Raw genomic sequence first — 23,693 nt, 5'->3', positions numbered from 1 at the left:
TTCCGTATGAAAGTTAAGATTGTTTTTTTTTTTTTCCATTTCTGTGAATGTCACAGTTATTTTGATGGGGATTGCATTGAATCTGTAGATCACTTTGTGTAGTATAGACATTTTCACAACGTTAACTCTTCCAGTCTGAGAGCACAGAATGTCTTTCCATCTTTTTGTGTCTTCTATAATTTCTTTCAGTAGTGGTTTGTAGTTCTCATTGTAGAGATCTTTCACTTCCATGGTTAATTTGGTTCCTAGGTATTTTATTTTATTCATGACTTGTAAATGGGCTTACTTTCTTGATTTCTCTTTCTGCTAGCTCATTATTAGAAAATATACATGTAACTGATTTGGGGGCATTTATTTTGTATCCTGCAACATTACTGAAATTATTAACCAGCTCTAGGAGTTTTCTGATAGAGTCTTTAGGTTTTTCTATGTCTAGTATCATGTCACCTACAAATAGGAACAGTTTGACTTCATCTTTTCTTTTTCAATCTGGATGCTCTTTATTTCTTTCTCTTGCCTGATTGCTCTGGCTAGTAATTCCAGTACTGTGTTAAATGGAAGTGGTGAGAGTGGGCATCCTTGCCTTGTTCTTGTTCTTAAGGGAAATGCCTTCAGTTTTTCCCCATTCAGAATGATACTGGCAGTGGGTTTGTCAGAGATGGCTTTTATTATGTTGAGGTAATTTCCTTTTATACCTAATTTGTTGACTGGCTTTGTCATGAAGGGATGTTGAATTTTGTCAAATGCTTTTTCAGCATCTATTGAGATAATCATATGGTTTTTGTCCTTGAGTTTGTTGATGTGATGTATTATGTTTATTGACTTTCATATGTTGAAACATCCTTGCATCCCCAGGATGAATCCCACTTGATCACAGTGTATAATTCTGTGTTGCTGTATTCTTATTGCTAATATTTTGTTGAGAATTTTTGCATCTATGATCATCAAGGATATTGACCTGTAATTTTCTTTTTTTGTTGTGTCTTTATCTGCTTTTGGTATCAGAGTTATGTTGGCCACATAGAATGAGTTTGACAGAATGGCTTCTGTTTCAATTTTTTTGAATGGTTTGAGGAGAATTAGTATTAATTCCTCTTTAAATTTTTGATAAAATTCAGGTGTAAAGCCACCCATACCTGGGCCTTTCTTAGTTGGAAGATTGCTGATTATCACTTCAATCTCATTGCATGTTATTGGTCTGTTCAGGTTTTCTATCTCTTCTTGGTTCAGTCTGGGTAGTTTGTATGTGTCCTGAAACTTAACTGTATCTTCCAGGTTTTTATATTTGTTATCATACAGTTGTTTAAAATAGTTTCTAATGATTCTTCATATTTCTGTGGTATCAATTGCAATGTCTCCCTTTTCATTTGGTTTTTGTAATTGGCATCTTCTCTCTTTATGTTTTTTTTTTGTTAACCTAGCTAATGGTTTTACTATTTTATTTATCTTCCTTCATTCTTCTTATCTACCTTGCATTCTTTTGATGTAAATATTTATTGCAATGAATGTGCCTCTTAGTACTGCTTTTGCAGAATTCCACAGGTTTTGGTACAGTATGATATATCTTTATTTTCATTAATTTCAAGACATTTTTGATTTCTGGTTTAATTTCTTTTTGGACCCACAGGTCATTCTGGATCCTATTGTTTAGTTTCCATGTATTTCTATAGTTTCCAGGGTTTTGCTTGTTATTAATTTCCAGTTTTAGTCCATTGTGGTCTGAAAAGATACTTGGAATGATTTCAATTTTCTCAAATTTGCTGAGACTAGATTTGTGACCTAATATGTGGTCTATCCTGGAGAATGTTCCATGTGCTGATGAGAAGAAAGCATATTATTTAGTTGTTGGGTGAAATGTTCTGTATATATCTGCCAGGTCCAGTTGGTCTAAGGTGAAGTTTAACTCCTGTGTCTCTTTGTTGATTCATTACCTGCAAGATCTGCCCCATACTGAGGGAGGGGTGTTCAGGTCATCCACTGCTAATGTATTAGGGCCTATTTCTTTTTTTACATCTAAGAGTGTTTGCTCTATATATCTGGGGGCTCCAGTATTGGGTGCATACATATTTATGATTATTATGTCTTCTAGCTAGATAGATCCTTTTATCATTATATAGTGACCTTCTTTGTTTCTTTCTATGTTTTTGGTTTAAAGTCTATTTTATCTGATATAAGAATAGCTACTCCTACTAGTTTCCATTTGCATGGTACATCTTTTTCTATCCCTTCACTTTTAGTCTGTGTGTGTCTCTACAGGTGAGATGGGCCTCTTGAAGACAGTATATACTTTGGTCTAGATTTTTAACCCAAGCATTCAGTCTCTGTCTTTTGAATGAGGAGCTTAATCCTTTCACATTTATGGTATTTATTGACAGGTATTGTTTAATTCCTGTCATTTATCTGCTTTTCATTTAGATGTTTTAAATATCTTTTGATTACTTCTTCTTTTATTTCTCTTCTTCAATGCTAGTTGGAAATTTGGGGTAGTGTGATTTAGCTTCTTTCTCTTTCTCACTGGCATTTTTGTTTTAATAGTGGGTTTAGCTCTTACTTGTGTATCCATGATAGCGATTATCATTATTCAAATTCCAGATGAAGGACTCCCTCGGGGATTTCTTGCAGGGTGGTTGTGTGGTGGTGAACTCCAACAGTTTTTGTTTGTCTGTGAAATACACTATTGCTCCCTCATTTCTCAAGGAGAACCTTGCTGGATAAAGAATTCTTGGCTGGCAATTTTTTCTTTTAGTATTTTGAATATATCATTCCACTTTCTTCTGGCCTATAGGGTTTCATTGAAAAGTCTGCTGCTATAGGTGACTTGTTGCTTTTCTCTTGATGCTTTTAGAATTCTCTCTTTGTCTTTGAGCTTTGCAAATTTGACTGGAATGTGACTTAGAGAGGATCTTTTTGGATTGAATCTGTTTGGGAACCTTTGAGCTTCCTGGATCTGAAGGTGTCTGTATCTCTCCCTATAACTGGGAAGTTTTCTGTTATTATTTCCTTGAATAAGTTTTCAATACCTTTTCCTTTCTCCTCCCCTCTGAAATACCCATAATTCAGATGTCAAACCTCTTGAGGTTGTCTGCTATCTCTCTTCGATTTTCTTCATTATTTTTAATTCTTTTTTTTTTTTTTTTTTTGTCTACCTGGGTTATTTTCAAAAGACCATCTTTGAGACCTGAAATTCTTTCTTCTGCTGCTCAAGCTCTCTGTTATGTTTTTTATTTCACTGAGTGAATCATTCATTTCTTGGAGTTCTGCTACACTTTTTTAAAGTATTAATCTCTTTGTAAATTTCCTCCTTCATATTCTGGATATTTTTTCTTGTTTCCTTGTGTTCTCTAATTGAGTCTTCTTTTATCTCTACTAGTTTTTTAAATATCATTGCTCAGAATTCCTTTTCAGACATTTCAAGGATTCCCTGTTTACGGGGTCTGTAATTAGAGCATTGCCCTATTCCTTTGGTGGTGTCATATCTTCTTGTTTGTTTGTAGTTCTAATATTTTTTCACTGATGTTTGGTCATCTGGTAGAGGACTTGCTTCTTCTGTTACTTTGGGGTTGGCTATGAGGATAAAGAATTCCTCCTCTATTTGCAGACACTACTGGTGTCTCTTCTTATATCAATGTAGTCAAGTGAGTGGCAGGTTGACTGTAGAGTGGCCCTGGCTGCTGCTGTGGTGGTGAACTCTCCTAGAAGTGACAGGAGGTGTGGCCATGGCTATATTACACCACATTGGCTCTTGTTCCAGCTTTTCATGGCCATAGACTGAGCCCTGGTGCCACATGGGTCTCAGCTTACCTTGGTGGCTACTGGGCTGTAGGTGCTTCCCTTCCCTCCAGGGCCTTAGACTGGGCCCCCCTGTGTTCACCCTTTGAGTAAACTACAAAAAACGTAAATGATTAACAGGAGATATTTTCCATAAAATGCACGGAGACCCAGGATTACTGCCTCATGCTTTCAACCTTGCTAGAGACCTTTGGAACTACTTAGCATGCCAAGATTTTGGCTGGGAAACTATATATTCAGTAAAAATGGGCAGGCTGAGGCTTGCCCTTGTGTAATCTGCTCTGAGAAATGGCAAAAGGGCCAACTGACAGTTAGGCTGTTTTTTCTCCTATGTAGATGCACGCTGGAGTGGCCTGCATCCTAGTGCCACACTTAACCTTATTGTTGGGCACCAGCTTTATTGTGAGAAAAAAGGAATCAACAGGCAGTGAAAGCCCTACAGCACACCTAGGGATGAGGGGATGGAGCATCAAGCTCCTTAGACTTGGAGACATCCGAGGACAAATGGCTGTATCAGTAAGGGATGCCTTCCAGGGGGCCCTAGTCATAGATGGCTAAGGGACATCTCCCCACCTACTTGAGCAGAGAGTATACCCTGAGAAGGATGCTTGACCCATGGTGACTGAGTCTCCTTTCTTTTCTTTTTCTTTTTCTTTTTAAAATTTTTTCTGGCTCTCTTGTTCTCATGCCTGCAGGAGACAAAATGGAAAATACTCCAGCAATATTAAAGAACTGGAGCTATATTAAACTAGATGGTTTGGGTGGGGGGTGGGCTCATGTTTTTCTACAATGTGGCATAGCCCCAATATAAGTTAAATGATGCAGAACAATGGCCCCAAAATGGCTCTCTAAATTACAACACCATCCTACAGCTGAATCTCTAATGTCACTGGGCTCATAAGTGGAGTTTCATATGTCCATGCCTTTATGACCTTATATCAGGATCCAAAACTAAAAGGAAATTATCTGATGTGCTATTCAGGAATACAAGTGAAGCCTACCCCTCCCCCTCCCCCTAAGACGGACATCTTTGATGACCCTTCTCCTAAAAAGTACCACAGGGCTCATTTAGAAACATTGCCTATGTAACATTCTAAGCTAAAGATGAAATAAAGGTGGAGCATTTCCTGCAGTGACTGAAACAATATCAACTTATAGCCTGCAATGGAATTCAGTAGCTAAGACATTGCCTAACATTTTAAAAGGGTAACTAGAGCAACCAAATTAATGAGACGTGAGGGACAGCCTCTCATTTCTATGTTCCCTTGCTGTATGTTTTACCTCCTAGTATACTGAATTTCATGTGCTTTGCAGCCTTCCTCACTTTTTCTGTCATATTCCTTCTCGTGTATCTTTTCTACAACACTCTTCCTGTGCTATTTGTTAAAAAAAAAAAGTAGCATTTGGGTATAAAAAATATTTTCAGAATTCTTAGCATATATTTTTGCCTGGGTTTACTAATCAAACAGGATTGCATTTGTCTTTGCTAGAGGCTTTTAAGGATAATATTGTGAACCCAGCCAAAACAGAAAGATCATTCTGTATGCAGTTCTGAGGCAAATGAGGCCACTGCTGTATTGATTAAAAAAAAGAAACAAGTATGCAGCAGAAAAGGAGATATAAAGAAAGTTATGAATATGAGTATGAAGTCATGGTTAGGAAGATTTCTTGTGCTCTGTGCTTTTGAAATCTTTTGTCACTTTGGTTTTATCTTACAGTGATTTGTGATCCTATTTAATTGTTTCAAACCTTTGTTATTTGACAAACTTCCCAAAACCAAATTCTGAAAATTCAGTCTTTTGACTTGAACTAACTTTGAAAGATCTCAAAGGATGTGTATAAGGACAGGTATTAAAACCAATTGGTTTATTTGATAGATTAAACTATGTGGGAAGCATTATCAAAACAAGAAATAATGTTTGACCTTCTTTGTACTATACAAGATGTTACTAATATGTGTTCCAAAATTGTATAAGTTTCCTAGAAAACTGATGTGTCTAGGTATAAATGCTATCAGTGATAATTTTGGTAATTTTAAATTGTTGTATGCCACAGAAATAACCAAATTTTCTTGTCATGGTCATTTTAAATCTTGTTGCCCAAAGTCAGTGAAAATGAAAAGAACTCTTAAGCACAGATTTCAAATAACTTTAAGATCTATGGACAAATGTAAAGTTTTTCAGAACTCTAAGGAGAAACTGATGGGTTTATGAAACTGCTGATCAAGATCAAGCAAAGTAAAAAGTAATTACATGAAATAAGTGACTGATAAACATAATATTTTGTAACTTTTACTTTTGGTAGTTTATGTACATGTCTTATTTGCCAGATTTAAGTAAACTTCTCTCTTAAGCTATCTATAACTTACAGCAATTTCGTAAAATATAATTTATGAACAGAGATGGAAGCATTTGCATTTTTCCCTATTTGATTCCTCTAGAATTAAAAGTATCTTAAGTATCATGAGAATCTTCACGATTTTTATGGCAATACAGTTATTTGCATAGGACCAATGGTAATTTGCTCTTTCTTTAAAACAGGATACAATTTGAAACATTGTTTACAAAATAGCATGAGTCGTCTAAGTTCCTGACCGCACTTCACGCTGCCCTAATTTGGCCTAACTGCTGTTGCATCTTTCCCCCAAGGTTGGACATAAGTTCCTGGGAATAAACTTTCCCAGCTCCAAGGGGTCAGTGTACTCTTGAGGGATCAGTACAAGAAAAATAAGACCTTGTCAATCAGAAAATTGACCATCAATGCTTTCTGGAGGAATGTGCTGATCAAAAGGAGGGAAATGGTGTCTTCTCTACACAAGCAGTTCTCTAAAAGTATTCACAGCCTTGAAGAGTGGGTTCATGACTTGAGTAAGACATCCTGTTCCTAAGAAAAAGGATTGATATAAGTTCTTGAGATTGTTGATGTACCAATTAATGTACAGCTTGTTACCTCTTAAATACTGACAGTAGAAAATTCTTGAAGTGAGCAGGACTGAAGCCATACTAGAACCTAAAACCACATGGGCTATAGGAAAATGTTTTAAAGAATACAGGTTTTTTTTCCTCTTAGCATGCATTTTTCTGAGTTCCCTCTTTCGGACGGCAAGATGACATTATTTACACAAATGCAGAGCTATTTTTCAGCCTGCCTGAGGCTGCAGACTTGCAGACCCTGGGAATCCAAGGAAGACATCAATAAAGCTATGCTGTTTCCACCCCCCTCCCCCCCCCCCCCCGCCCAAGGACCTTAAAGTGATAAGAAGGATGGGAAGAGGGACCAAATGGACAAGACTTTGCACAACAGCCTAGTGGCTCAGGCTTATTCTCTGAGGAGGGCATTAGCTCTCCTGCTCCAAGTTCTCACAGTGACTGCCATCCAAAAAACCATCATGATGCTTCAAGGATACAAACCCTTGCAACCCTACACACCTGAGCCTTCCCTGTGGCTGTTAGACAGTCTAGGTAGAGAATTGTGCTCCCGGGCACAGGTAGGGATAGCTGCCCTCACCCCACAGGAAGCAGCTATAGGAAGACTGATGGGATATATGGCCTTCAGAACCCCAAAAAGATTTACGGAAGCAAATTCTCTCAGGAGGGAATTGAGGCAGTAATAAAGTAGGGACAAGAGACACACCAGGAAGGCCACTCATAAATATTCTGACTGGATCAGCCAGGGCTGAGCACCAGGTGGGACAAGAGGGGCAGAGGTTGGCCATTAGGAATTTGCATGTGGGACAGAAAGAATGAAGAAGGTTGGGGGTTCATCATCTCTTTCTGGTGGAGATGCCTGTGCACTTTGGTGTGTACCTTCAGTTGGTAATAAAACGCTATCATGTTCCATTTCTCTATCTCCCTCTTCCTTTCTTCTTACTAGTCCATGAAAGATTCTCCTTTAATGGATCAAAAACCCGGATATGCTGTCTGGTAAAGTTTCATTAAAAATATCTCACACACACACACACACACACACACACACACACGCACACACGCACGCACATGGAAACGTCGTTAGGAATGAGCAAGAGTGCATCACAATAGATCCCGCAAACACTAAATACATATGAGTATATGATGAACAATTTTAAGCTTAGGACTTTGACGTTCTAATTGTGAAAGAACAAATTTGATGATAAATACAACTTTTAAAGCTGACAAACATAAGAAAATATGAACAGCCTACAACTAGAAAAGCATATGCCTCTACATGGAAAAAACATTCTTCACAGTAAATGCCACTCCACTAGATGGCTTTACCAAAAAATTCCACTAAAGATTAGAAGAAGATATATGATCAATCACAAACAAGCACTTCAAAAGAGGAGAAAAATTCTAAAGATAGATCTCTAAGGAGCACCACCATTTTAGGTTATACCCAAGAACAGGTAGTGTCAGAGAGAGGATCCAAACAGTATAGTGTGGTGTCAAACAGATCAGGAGGAAACATTTTCAGGAGGGAGAGGTTGAACAATGCTTACAAGTGCTAGAGATGGGGCGATTAAGATTAACATTAATCGAATCTTGTTGGTGAGAATAATAAATAAATAAATAAACAAAATGATTAAGATTGACAATTGTCCTTTAAAGCTTGAAGTCAGCCCAGAGGGATCCACCCCCTGATTGAGCCAGCACCCAGGTGAGCACCAGTCCTGTGCACTGACCCCTGACACAGCCACAGGCCTGACTACATCCTCCCAAGCCCCAGAGGAGCCCACTCACTGACCAAGCCAGTGCCCAGGTAAGTGACATTCCTACATGCCAAACCCCAATGCAGCTGCAGAGAAGCCCACACTGCCTGAGCCCCAGAGGGACCTGTCCACTGACCAAGCCAACACCCAGGTGAGCACTGATCCAGTGTGCCAAAACCTGATGCATCCACAGACCCTCTCTCACACATGCCCAAGCCTCAGATGGACCTGCTTACTGACTGAGCACGTGTCCAAGTAAGCACCAGTCCATGCACCAACCCTGATGCACCTGCAGGCCTGTCTGATCAAGCCCTGGAGAAGCCCGCCCACTGACCAAACAGGAGCCAAGGCAGCCCACCACACACTCAACTGCACTGACACAAGAAGAGTCACCAGCAGAGCCCACAAATAGAGAAGGAAGTCTTTCCACTCATAGCCACTACAGAGTAACAGAAAAACCAAATGCCTTACCAGATGAACAAACATCAATGAAAAAATAATAGAACTACAAATAAACAAGAAGATATGACACCAATGAAGGAATATAGTAATTCTCAATTACCAGACCCATACCACAGGAAACACTTGAGATGTCTGAAAAGGAATTCTGACCACTGCTCTTAAGAAAACTCAAAGAGATAAAAGAAGAATCAATTAGAGAACAAAAAGAAACAAGAAAAAACATCCAGAATACGAAGGAGGAAACTACAAAGAGATTAATACCTTAAAAAAGAATGTAGCAGAACTCCTAGAAATGAAGGATTCACTCAATAAAATTTAAAAAAAATACAACAGAAAGCTTGAGCAGCAGGCTACAGCAAGACAAAGAAAGAAATTCAGACCTCAAAGATGGTTTTTTTGAAATAACCCAGGCAGACCAAAAAGAAAAAGAAAAAAGAATTAAGAAAAATGAAGAAAATTTAAGAGAGCTAGAAGACAACTTCAAGTGCACAAACATTGAATCATGAGTATTCCAGAAGGGGAAGAGAAAGGAAAAGGCATGAAAAACTGTGGAGTATGCATAAAGCAAATGTACGTCACAGAGCCTGGTTTTCCAAAGCCTTGAAGCTTCAAATATTGACCTTGCAAAGGACAGGGAATTTCCCCGAGGCTATATAGTCTCTGTTGTAAGATAAAGAATTGTAACACAGCAAGGTTGCTGGCTCAAAGACAGACAGGTTACTGATTGATATGTAAAGATACTGGGAAATTGCTATAAGAAGAGAATGTTTGCTAAAATAAAGCTTTTGTTAGTGGATTGACTTAATTGCATTATAGAATGTCACCTTGCTTGTCTTACTGAATGTTACCAGCTTTTATTGTTAAGCTTGTTAAGCTGTACTTAGAAAAGATCCCAGCTATGTTCTCTTCCTGTAAATTTCTGGTCTGGAGAAAAAATGCAGGAAGAGAACCCAAATTTGTGGTTAATTTCCCAAATGGAAGGAATGCCTCTATCTTGAGGGTTCTGGGAGATTAGCGCCTTTTGGGGGTTTTTCACTGCACAAAAGAGATGGGCTTTCAGTAATCTCTGGCTGCTCCATCACCCAGGGCAAAAGGGGTGACAAATCTGTGGGAGCCAAAGCAACAAAAAACCCATTCAAAGAAATAGGAAGAGAAATCTTCCTAGGTACAGGGAGAGATCCAGATCTTCACACACAGGAAGCCCCAAACTGCAAAGAAGAAAGAGAAAGAAACCAAATTGTGTTACCTCAAAAATTCAACTAACATTGAAGATGAAAAAAAAGGGGAGGGGAAGAAAGGAACAAATGATATTTATTTTTATTTTTATTTTATTTTGTCAATATACATTGTGGTTGATTATTGTTGCCCATTACCAAAACCTCACTCCCTCCTCCCTCTCCTCCCTACCCCCCAACAATGTCCTTTCTGTTTGCTTGTTGTATCAACTTCAAGTAATTGTAGTTGTTATATCTTGTTCCCCCCCGCCCGTTTTGTGTGTGTGTGTGTGTGAATTTATATATTAATTTTTAGCTCCCACCAATAAGTGAGAACATGTGGTATTTCTCTTTCTCTTCCTGACTCATTTCACTTAATATAATTCTCTCAAGGTCCTTCCATGTTGTTGCAAGTGGCAGCATTTCATTCATTTTTATAGCTGAGTTAGTATTCCATTGTGTAGATATACCACATTTTCCATATCCACTCCCCCAACGATGGACATTTGGGCTGGTTCCAACTCTTGGCTATTGTAAAGAGTGCTGCAATGAACATTGGGGAACAGGTATACCTTCAACTTGATGATTTCCATTCCTCTGGGTATATTCCCAGCAGTGGGATAGCTGGGTCATATGGTAGATCTATCTGCAATTGTTTGAGGAACCTCCATACCATCTTCCATAGAGGCTGCACCATTTTGCAGTCCCACCAACAATGTATGAGAGTTCCTTTTACCCCACAACCTGGAAACTATCCTAGATACTTTCCCTCTATACCTAACTTATAGAGGGTCTTTGTCATGAATGAGTGCTGAATTTTATCAAATGCTTTTTCAGCATCCATAGAGATGATCATATGGTCCTTGTGTTTGACTTTATTAGTATGGTGTATCACATTTATTGATTTGCCTATGTTGAACCAACCTTGCATCCCTGGGATGAATCCCACTTGATCGTGGTGAATAATTTTACGTATGTGTTGCTATATTCTGTTTGCTAGTATTTTAGTGAGGATTTTTGCATCTATATTCATCAAGGATATCGGCCTGTAGTTTTGTTTTTTGGTTATATCTTCACCTGGTTTTGGTATCAGGATGATGTTTGCTTCATAGAATGAGTTTGGGAGATTTGTGTCCATTTCAATCTTTTGGAATAGTTTGTAAAGAATCGGTGTCAATTCCTCTTTGAATGTTTGGTAAAATTCTGCTGTGAATCCATCTGGTCCTGGGCTTTTCTTTGTTCGGAGCCTTCTGATAACAGCTTCAATCTCCTTTATTGTTATTGGTCTGTTCAAATTTTCTACGTCTTCATGGTTCAGTTTTGGGAGCTTGTGTGTGTCCAGAAATTTATCCATTTCCTCCAGATTTTCAAATTTGTTGGCGTATAGTTGTTGATAGTAGTCTCGAATGATTCCTTGTATTTCAGATGAATCTGTTGTAATATCGCCTTTTTCATTTCTAATTTTTGTTATTTGAATCTTCTCTCTTCTTTTTTTGTTAGCCATGCTAATGGTTTGTCAATTTTATTTATCTTTTCAAAAAACCAGCTTTTTGATTCATTGATCTTTTGTATTGTTTTTTGGGTTTCAATTTCATTCAGTTCTGCTCTGATCTTAATGATTTCTTTCCGTCTGCTAACTTTAGGTTTGGATTGTTCTTGTTTTTCTAGTTCTTTAAGGTCAAGTGTTAGGTTGTTCACTTGCCATCTTTCCATTCTTCTGAGGTGAGCATTTAATGCAATAAATTTTCCCCTTAATACTGCTTTTGCAGTATCCCACAGGTTTTGGTATGATGTATCACTGTTTTCATTAGTTTCAATAAATTTTTTGATTTCCTGCTTGATTTCTTCTTGGACCCATATGTCATTAAGTAGAATGCTGTTTAATTTCCATGTGTTTGTATAGTTTCCAGAGTTTCGTTTGTTATTAATTTCTAGTTTTAATCCATTGTGGTCTGAGAAAATACATGGGTAATTCCAATTTTTTTGAATTTATTGAGACTTGATTTGTGACCTAATATGTGATCTATCCCGGAGAAGATCCATGTGCTGATGAGAAGAATGAATATTCTGAGGTTGTTGGATGGAATGTTCTGTAGATATCTGCCAATTCCAATTGGTCTAGAGTATTGTTTAGATCTTGTGTTTCTCTGCTGATTCTTTGCCTAGATGATCTCTCTAATATTGACAGTGGGGTGTTCAGGTCCCCTGCTATTATGGTATTAGTGTCTATTTCCTTCTTTAGGTCTAATAGAGTTTGTTTTATAAGTCTGGCTGCTCCAACATTGGGTGCATACATATTTATGATTGTTATGTCTTCTTGATGCTTCAGTCCTTTTGGAACAAATGACATTTAAAACTACTAAACAAAAAGCAATGTGATGACAGAAGTAAAGAAATATTTATTAATAACAACCAAAATGTACATGGATTAAACTCCCCATTCAAAGACACAGACTGACTGATTGGATTAAAAAGCTAGACACAACTATACGCTGTCTTCAAGAGACTCCCCCACCTATAAATACACACACACCTAAAAGTGAGGGGATGGAAAAAGATATACCATGCAAATAGAAACCAAAAACAAGCAGGTGTAACTATTCTTATATTGGATAAAAGAGACTTTAAATCAAAAACCATAAAAAGAGACAAGACCATTACATGATCATGAAGGGATCTATCCAGTTAGAAGATAAAACAATCATAAATATGTATACACCCAACACTGGAGCACCCAGATATGTAAAGAAAACACTCTTACACCTAAAAAGAGAGATAGACCCTAATACGATAATAGTGGGTGAACTGACACCCATCTCTTAGCATTAGACAGATCTTCCAGGCAACAAATCAACAAAGAAACACAGATTTAAACTACACCTTAGACCAATTGGACCTGACAGATATCTACAGAACGTTTCATCCAACAACTACAGCATACACATTCTTCTCATCAGCACATGGAACATTCTCCAGGATAGCCCACATATTAGGTCACAAATCAGGTCTCAGCAAATTTTGAAAAACTGAAATCATTCCAAGTATCCATTCAGATCACAATGGATTAAAATTGGATATCAATAACAAGCAAAACTCTGGAAACTATACAAGTAGATGAAAACTAAACAACAGACTCCTAAATGACTTATGGGTACAAGAAGAAATTAAGCCGGAAATCAAAAATTTCTTGAAACTAATGACAATAAATACACATCATACCAAAACCTGTGTGATACTGCAAAAGCACTACTAAAAAGGGAAATTTATTGCAATAAATACTTACATCAAAAGAATGGAAAGACTTCAAATAAATGCCTCAGAGAACTAGGAAAACAACAACAATCTAATCCTAAAAGTAGTAGAGAGAAAAAAATAATTAAGATCAGAGCAGAACTTAATGAAATAGAGATCTTAAAAAACACACAAAAGATCAATGAAACAAAAAGCTGGTTTTGTTAGAAGATAAATAAAATAGACAAAACATTAGTTAGGCTAACAAAAAGAGAGAGAGAGAAAGAGAAGATCCAAATAACAAAAATCAGAAATGAAAAGGGAGACATTAAAACCTATACCACAGAAATATGAAGCATCATTAGAGATTAATAAAAACAACTGTATGCCAACAAATATGAAAACCTGAAGGAAATGGATAAATTTCTGGACACATACAAACTACCAAGGCAGAATGAAGAAGAAACAGAAAATCTGAACAGACCAATAACAAGCAATGAGATTGAAGCAGTAATCAGCAATCTTCCAACAAAGAGAAGCCCAGGACCAGATGGCTTTAAAGCTGAATTCTATTAAACCTTTAAAGAAGAATTAATACCACTTTTATTCAAACTATTCCAAAGAATTGAAACAGAAGCCATTCTCCCAAACTTGTTTTATGAGGCCATCATCACCCTTATACCAAAACCAGAAAAAGATACAAACCAAAAAAGATAATTGCAGGCCGGTATCCTTGAAGAACACACATGCAAAAATCTTCAACAAAATATTAGTAACCAGAATACAGCAGCACATCAAAAAACGTATGCACCATGATCAAGTGGGATTCATCCCAGGGATGCAAGTTTGTTTCAACATATGAAAGTCAATAAATTTGATATACCACATCAACAAAACAAAGGAAAAAAAACCATGTGATTATCTCAATAGATGCAGAAAAATCATTTAACAAAATTCAACATAACTTTATGGTAAAGACTTAGCAAAATAAGTTAGAAGGAAATTATCTCAACACAATAAAAGCCATATATGACAAAACAATCACCAATTTCATCCTGAATGGGAACAAGAACAGGAAAAAGAAGGATGCCCACACTCACCACTCCTATTTAACACAGTACTGGAAGTATTAGTCAGAGCAATCAGGTAAGAGAATGAAATAAAGGGCATCCAGATTGGAAAATACAATGTCAAACTGTCCTTTTTTGCAGACAACATGATCTTATATATAGAAAAACCTAAAGATTCTACCAAAAACTCTTAAAAGCTGATTAATAATTTCAATAATGCTGCAGGATACAAAACCAACACCCCAAAATCTGTAGCATTTTTATACTCTGATAACAAGCTAGCAGAAAAAGAAATCAAGAAAGCAAACCCATTAAAAAATAATTGCCAAAAAATAAAATACCTAGGAATCAATTTATCCAAGGAGGTGAAAGATCTCTACAATGAGAAATACAAAATACTACTTAAAGAAATTAAAGAATACACGAAAAGGTGGGAAGACATACCATGCTCTTGAACAGGAAGAATTAACATCATGAAAATATCCATTCCACCGAAAGCAATCTACAGATTAACATAGTCTCCATTAAAATACCAATGACATTCTACACAGAAATGGAAAAAAACAATCTCAAAATTCATATGGAACAAGAAAAGACCCCAAATAGCCAAAGCAATCCTGAGCAAAAAAAATAAAGCCAGAGGCACAACACTACCTGACTTCAATTTATATTACAAAGCTGTTGTGACCAAATCAGCATGGTACTGGCATAAAAACAGATACTCATACCAATGGAACAAAGTCAAAAACCCAGTAAACAACCCATATACTTTCAGCCAATTCATCTTTGACAAAGGCAACAAATACATGCATTGGGGAAAAGACTGCCTCTTTGATAAATGGTGCTGGGACCCCTTACCATGCTGTGACTTCTCCTGTTGTTTGGCCCCTGTATTTTCTGGTGTTTTTCCAATTTTTTGCAGGACCATATGCAGGCTTTCACCAACCAAAAGGTAACCAAACTGTTCATGGAACATAAATATCAACCTCTCCCTTTAGAAGATCTCACCCTACAACAAGATGACAGCATCTTTGTGTGGCCAGATTTTTCCTCTTCACCCACTTTCAGCAGGAAGTAGCTTCAGAAGAATGAATCTTTGCCCATTTCCCCTTTTATTATACTTAAAAGGCAGGAATGATAGGTCTTGGACATGGCCAGTGCCATCTTGGACGTGGTCACCTCACCTTGGATGTGACTGACGTCATCACCGATGTGACCAGTGCCATATTGAGTACAAAATGGCCACCAGTTTTTTACCCAACCTCATGCTTTCGTTAAACAAAGAAACCCTCTACCTCATGGTTTTCCAGATAAAGAAACCCTTCCACTCGTGCCTGGAGGTACCTTCCATCTTGACTATGTCACCCCTACCCACCACACCCACACCAATTGTTGACCTGATCCCACACACCAGCACCCCCTCCCACTCCTCCCCACCTGCATTTTTCATGCCCACCAACCCATATAAGCATATGTACTCCTAGCTGCCTGCCCTGCCATTTTGAGTGCAGCCCAGCAGGTTTTTCCTCCTTTAATAAAGTTTGAACAGTACCTGGCATTTTGGCTTGTTTTCTTTCAGGAAAACAGTATGGAGATCCCTCAAACAACTGCAGATAGAACTACCATATGATCCAGCAATCCCACTACTGTGTATATATCCAAAGGAATGGAAATCATATCAAAGGGTTACCTGCACTACCATGTTCATTGCAGCTCTATTTACAATAGTCAAAATATGGAACCAGCCTAAGTGTGCATCAACAGACAAGTGGATAAGAAATATGTGATATATATATATACACAATGGAATACTACTCAACCATAAAAAAGGATGAAATTCTGCCATTTGCAGGAACATGGATGAGTCTGGAGAAAATTATGTTAAGTGAAATAAGCCAAACAAGGAAAGAGAAATACCACATTACTCATAACAGGGTGTGAAGGAAGGAAGGAAGAAGGAAGGAGGAATGGAAGGGAAGGGGAGGGAAGGGAAGGGGAGGGAAGGGAAGAAAGAACGAACCAGAAAAATGCATTGAACTTTCAGAAGGAGAGAGCAAACCTAAGGATACTAGAGACAGTGGGGGAGGGAAGCAGGGGATTTGGGGAGTGATAGTTCAGGTAAAGGCCATAAAGAAAAATTACAATTTGTAATAATGAATATGCTAATTAAAAAATTATGTAAATAAATAAAATAAAATAATATCAAGAAAATGTTCCATAATTTGGATGTTTAAATTTACACTGATGACTTACTTTTCTTATCTTGACCTTGAATCTCTCTTTCAAATGTGGTCATTTCCTCCCTACAAGGAAAAAGATAGTAACATGAAATATTCTGGGTTCTTTGAAGCTGAAAATGCACTTCGAAGAAGCATTTGATTGTCCTTAACCAAAGGCCATTGTTAGATTCACAATTCAAATGGTCAATGCAAAAAGCCTGTTTACTCTAGCCCTTCTGAAAAGCCATGAATATCTAGGAAAACAATGCAAAGTGTAGAAGAAAGCTCCATATATCATGAAGCTATGATTATCAGACCACGTATATTAGTACATGTGAAACAGAGTAAGGCTAGGTCTGTGAACCAAACTGACTCCATTTTCCCTCCACTCCTCAGTCATGAGACCCCTCAGGGCAAATGATTACCCCATGGGCTGCCCTGACAAAATAGACTGAGATAAGAGAGGAAACAGATGTTTACTGAGTTGCAAAACCCCTCCCCAAGGCTTGTTTACTATAATTGTAAAAGTTACAGATTAACCTTAAGACCCCGTTAGGAATTCCCACCTGTGCACAAAGCATCAAGGTGACTGCTACAATGACCCTCCTGGGGTGATAATGATGACTACCACTGACATGTTGGACCTACTGAGCATGAGCCCATGACACAACCAGGAAGAATAGAATGGACCACCTGCAGTGATGCTGTCCTGCCACCCCTTACCTCCTTTCTCTATAAAAGATCCTGAACAGCTCCCCTTGGGGGGCTAGCGTTACTGTTGCTACCCCCTTATGCATAAGTCTATCTCCTCTTTTAATAAAGCATTGCTTGCTTTACTGTTGGGTACATTGTTCATTTGTATGACTTTGGAATCCAAGAGCCGAATTTAATCACTGGCAAAAATTGGAAAGCTTTGGGACACCAGAAAAGACTCTAGCTGCAAGAGGCAAGTGGCCACTGGGACTATTTTGCTCCCATGTCTCTGCTGCTGGTAAATCTCTCCTGGAGTCCCTGGCCTAAATTCTGACAAGGCAATGCTTTATTCTCTTTACCTTTCTCTGATTTTCTGAGCCCTCTTCTGTTTGGTTGGATTGTATCCACTTCTGTATAGGTGCACACTGGAGGGCTCCTGGCTATGCTTTGTTTTTCTGATTTAAATCTAGTCGATACTTTTCTTCTTTATGCTGAAAACAGTGGGGAGAACTGCTTTTATCAATTACTGTTAATGGAATAGGTTGACCCCCCAGATTGGGACTAGGCTAAACTGGACCCCACTGCTCCTCTTTCCTCTTTCTTTGCTTGTTTCGTTAGACATTTAGTTGAATACGGGTAATCTGAATAAACCTTCTAATCCTTGCATCAACTTTTGGACTTTCAGGTCATTTGTTTAATGCTAGAGGGCAAGCCGAGCCTGGCCTGTCAGTAACACATGTGTGGAGAACACATGTATCTTATAATCGAATTTAAAATAATTCAAGGGAGAATACTGAAAGTCAATTTATTTCTTTGCTGTTCTTGATGAGGAGTATAAAGCCTGAAACGTAACTAAAAGGATCTTACAAATTCTGTCTTCAAACTTATAAGTGTGGGCCAATGATGAGAGAAATGGAGATTATCTATTTCCCCATTCCACACCACAATAAAGAAGGGCCAAATGGGGAATGGGATTGCCAATACACCACCTTTTATTTCTCAGTCTCTCAGTCTCCTAAATCTAAGGGGAAATATGGAGATAACAAAGAATACAACCTGTAACAACCTGCCCACCTCAAAGACGACTAATGCTTACAGAATAGAGATGTGCCTGGGCAAAGGCAAGAAAATATTTGGTGAGGAGGTATTCTAAAACAACATACTAAGTCAAAGCCCAGATCTTAGCTTATTTCTCTTCTGCACCCTCCTTAAATACACACACACATGCACACACACACGCGCGCGCACGCACACACACACACACACACACACACAGTTATCTCACAAATGATCTGTTTCCATTCAAAGTACTAAACACAAAGTTACAAAAATGAACTGGATAGCAAAAATAAAACAAAAAAACAGGAACAATATATCAAAGGCAGACTAGTAATAATATCTGTTTATTAATAATAATAATTATTGTTAATAGTAATAAATGAAGAAAAGTGGCTGGAAAAGAAAGGGAATGATTAAACATTTAGAGAAATTAGAACATTAAAAGTATCAATAAGTAAAATCAATCCTTCTAAAAATAGGACAGAGTTATGTAAAGCATGCTTGAAATGAAAATTAAATGGTAGGAAACTAGGAGGGAGAATAATTGGAGAAAGGATAACAATTATGATAAATGACGGTTTAATACACACATAATTACTATGCCTACAAATTAGAACCAAACAAATGAAACAAAGGGTTCAAAGATATAATGAGAGAAAAGTCCTGAAATAAAGACTTGAATCTGAAATTGATTTCACCGGGAAAAAAGGCAATCATATAGAACACTGACATATGGTGACTACAGTTAGTAATAATGTATTCCGCACTTGAAATTTGCTAAGAGAGTAGATCGCAAGTGTTAGCATCACAAAACAAAGGTGACTCTGTGAAGTGATGAATATATAAATTTGTTAATGTGCTTGATTGTGGTAATCATTTCACAATGTATACATATATCAAAACAACATGTTGCACACCTTAAGTATATGCAACTTTTATTTCTCAACAATACCTCAAGAAAGCTGGAAAAAAATTTAAATTAAGACATGTATGAAAGAAAAAATAAAATTACATGATTCCGGGGGGGAAAATGAATAATGATTCCTTGAACATCCATGGGAAAAATATGTGGAAAGCCAAGTCATCAGTGGAGGGAGCTTTAAGATGGCCCAGACTCCACTGCTGGAAAATGGAGCTATACCCAAAAAAATTGTGAAAAGAAAAATATGATCCAAGAATTGTAGCACTCTTCAAGGAAAGAAAATACCTTGTCAAATATCTTAGGACTCACAGAATATAAAACCTACGATTTCTTTAGGGAAAAACAAAACAAATATTTATTGCATAGCTGCCTTTGAACTTTGTGATGTGCAATGCCTTGTTACAAGGAACTTTGTGAATGAAGAATTCAGCCACTCAGCTGTCTGTAGTCCTGAGGGTCTGCCACAAAATCCAAACGTGTCTAAATCCAGGCTCTGGTTATCAGCACCTACTGCTGGTTATCCAATGTTAATTACATACAATGGCATAATTCTGTGTAATACAGCCAGCAGTAACTTCGAGACATTGGCAGTAATTCCAGAATTGCCAAAAATCTCTCAGAATTTTCTTGGCCTGTCTTATGGACTGAATAGTGTCCCCATCAAAATTCCTGTTTTGAAGTCCTAATCCCCAGGAACTCAGAATGTGACTGCATTTGGAGATAGGATCTTTACACAGGTAACTAAGTTTAAATGAGATCATTTGAGTGGGACCTAATTCTATATGACTAATGTCCTTATGGCGAGAGGAGATTTGGACACAGACATAAACAGAGGGAAGACCATGTAAAGACACAGGGAGAAGACAGCATCTAAGCCAAGGAGAAAGCCCTCAGAAGAACCCAACCCTGCCGACACCCTGATCTCTGGCTTCTAGCCTCCAGAACTGTGAGAAAATAAATATCTGCTGCTTAAGCCACCCAGTCTAAGGTACCTTGCTATGACAGCCCAAGTAAACTAATACAGACTTATGTGTGGCAATTGGACCAGAGAATACTAAGCAAACAGAAACTCACTCTACCCTACTTGTTGCCTGACAGCGAGCTGCCTGCTATTTCTCCATCTGTCAATAGACCTTCTCATACAGCAGAAGATAAAGACTTTAGCAAACTACCTTCTCCTCATTTTAGAAAAAGAGCTGGACAGGAGATGGCATGATAAAGATTAAAACCCACAAACAACTACTGCTGTCATGAATGGTTACACACCAAAATATTTAAAATCAATATGAACCAAAGAAAAAGAAAAGATGAAAGGTTCAACTGAAGCAAAATAGTAGATTAATTTGTCTTGGCCAATAACAAGTAGGAAAAATAAGGACAGAGGATATCTGAAATACAAAAATAAGGTTTCTCTAAAAGGTAAAACCTAAAATTATGATTTTTGAACAAAAAGTTACATAATAGTTACATAACATTTTTTGAAATCTATGGGCTCAATAGATATAATGCTAGCTACTATTTATTGAGTGCTAGTGCCAGCCAGCATTGTGCTAATGAATAGGCACTGATTTCTTTTTCACAACTAGAATCTAAAGTTGTAGTATTTTAAGACTATTTTGCATATGAAGAAACCAAAATTCAGAGAATGTAAATAAGTTGTCTCAAAGCTGATATATATGACAAAGAATAATTTAATAAAATTCACAAAGCAGAAATAGCACAGACCACACAGATAGTGATCACAATAAAATAAAATTAAAAGTTATTTAATAATTTAAAACAATGTTTAAGATTAAAAATTACTCAAATCCAAAAAGAAATCAAAAGCAAAGTTTTAAAATATTAGACAATATTTTACAGGGTGTATTTTATTTAAAAACGGATAGGATACAAATAAAATATTATTTGGAGAATAGTTTATATTCTTATATGCTTCCATTTCTAAACAAGAAAAATTGGACACACACAAAAAATTAGGTTTTAAACTCAAAACAATTAGAATAGCAACAATTAAAAAAAAACAGGGGAAGCAAAGATAGAAATAAAAGCAATGATACTATAACATCCTGGAGAAAAGCAAAACAGAAATCAGATCAGTGGTTGCCAGGGGTTGGAGGGGAGGGGTGGGGTGATGGAAATATTCTACACCTAAATCGTGGTGGTGGTTACATAATCGTACACATTTTTCTAAACTTTTCTAACTGCATACATAAAAAGGGTGAATTTTACTGTGCTGCATCTCTGTAAATCTAAATTTTAAGTTAAATGGGTTGAAAGAGCTTGTACTATTCTTTTTTATAAATATGTTTACAGTTATGAATTAGATGAATGATACTCTGGTAAAAATAAAATAACCAAAATTGACTGAGAAAGATGTAGACAATGTAACATTATTGCATTATCTTGTGAAATTAGCCACAAAAAAAAAAATTGACTTCATTTCTAGCCCATGTAAGACATTACAAGGGTACTTCAAACAGTTCATGGCAAGATAGAATTGAAAGATAATACAAATCTTTCCATGGACTGTTTGAAGTACCCGTGCATATATTTGACAGCAATTGACTAGGGTAATGAAACAGTTCCATGAGCATCACTTATAAAATTTCCTTGGTGGGGATGCCCTAAAGACATTTAATTTCTCTTCATTTAGTTATCACCTGTTTGTAATAAAGACTTCCTGGTATTTAAAATGTTAATACTTCAGTTCCTTTGACAGGAAAGAATTAGAGAATAATACCTAGAGCAGATCTCATTTAGGCACGATGAAACAAAAGCCTAATTTAAATGCCTAGTTTGTGCCTAAATTAAATGCTTAATTTAAATGCCTAAATTAAAAGCCTAGTTTAAATACACTAGACTATACAGAACTGATATATGGCAGCCTCAGAGAAGAACCTTGGGTTTAATAACATCACCAGATCTTTGCTATCTCCTCTCCAGCTACAAAGCATAAAAGGGAGGTGCAAAGAGTCACAAGGCAGGCAGAGCCGCTCCACTGTCCCTAAGGGCTGACACATCAAGTCATCTCTTTCCTTTGTGTAGAGAAAGTGCAGGTGAAACATTTGGGAAGCAGCTGATGCCTGCAAACATCATTTCACATCACCAACGAATACCTGGCCCTTCCCCCTCAATCCTCCATACCCTGTAAGAGAAGAAGGGGTCATCTCAGAGAGAGAAGCCAAGACCTTGAGATGAAATGATTAGGAAAGAGGTTGAGTGCAAAGATATAAAAAGGCTGTGTTTAACAGACAAGGCAGGGTGTTTCTGTTCATCTAAGATATCATTGTCCAGATATCTGCTGTTTTCCACTCTTTTTTTCTTTTTTCCATTGAGTATCTCATAAGAGTTGAGCAACAGATATACACTAGCAAGTCAAACAGACACTTCAAGAGCATGTGGCCTATAAAGGGAGATGAATGGAAAAAGCTAAAATAACACATAAAGAGTTGCAAGATGAGATACAGACAACAGCAAATATAAGTAGGTTGTAGTGTCAGAAAACCATGGGGTGCAGAAGCAAAGTTACTTCATAGTCTAGTCAAGGAGGTCTTTCAGAGGAAGGCAAGAGAGCCAGCATCTCCAAGAAGAGAAGGTATTGAGCATCAAGCATGGGGGGGGAAAAGACTGTGAAGTGAAAGAGCAGCATGTACCAATGCCCTGAGGTGAGGCTAGCTTGGTGGCTTGAAGAATATGAAATGAAAATGCAAAATGAAAGCCAGGAATATATTAAGTAAGGGTGGAGGGTGAGGAATGAAATTGGAGAAGTATGCAGGAGTCAATCCTTACAGGATTGTAGGCCCTGGTAAAGAGTTTGGAGTTTTTTCTGGATGCAGTGGAGAACAATTGAATGATTTTAAGCAGGGAAGAGACTTATGTTTTATGTTTTAAGATTTATGTTTCCCAAATATTATTCTGGTTACTCATGAGAAATAGGCTGGAAGCGTGGCCATTGCAAATAACCAACCCAAAACAAACACCCTTTATTCTAGCTGTCTGTTCCTACCATATATATATAACCAATAAAAAGCAAAACATGTGCACTAATATACTGTCTCTTGTTTAGAATCACCATCTTGCCTGCTGCCAAGTCATAGAGGTAATCACCAAAGAAGTCTGTCATTGTGGCTCTGCAAGGTCTTAGTTCTCCTGGGACAGAGATTCCAGAAGTCAATTTCAGAGAAATTGCTCGGATGTGCTCTGTTCTTACCGTTTCCTTTTCACAGCTCGGTTTACCTTCCTGGGCTTCTTTTGATTCTCTCCCAGGCAACTAGATGGAAACACATAGGGAAAAAGAGAGATTGTTACTGCCCTTCAATTTTTTTTTTTTTACCCACTTTGTCAGTTTTC

This window comes from Cynocephalus volans, chromosome 4 (genome assembly GCF_027409185.1).
Source record: "Cynocephalus volans isolate mCynVol1 chromosome 4, mCynVol1.pri, whole genome shotgun sequence".
Classification (NCBI taxonomy): Eukaryota; Metazoa; Chordata; class Mammalia; order Dermoptera; family Cynocephalidae; genus Cynocephalus; species Cynocephalus volans.
This window is presented reverse-complemented; position numbering follows the sequence as displayed.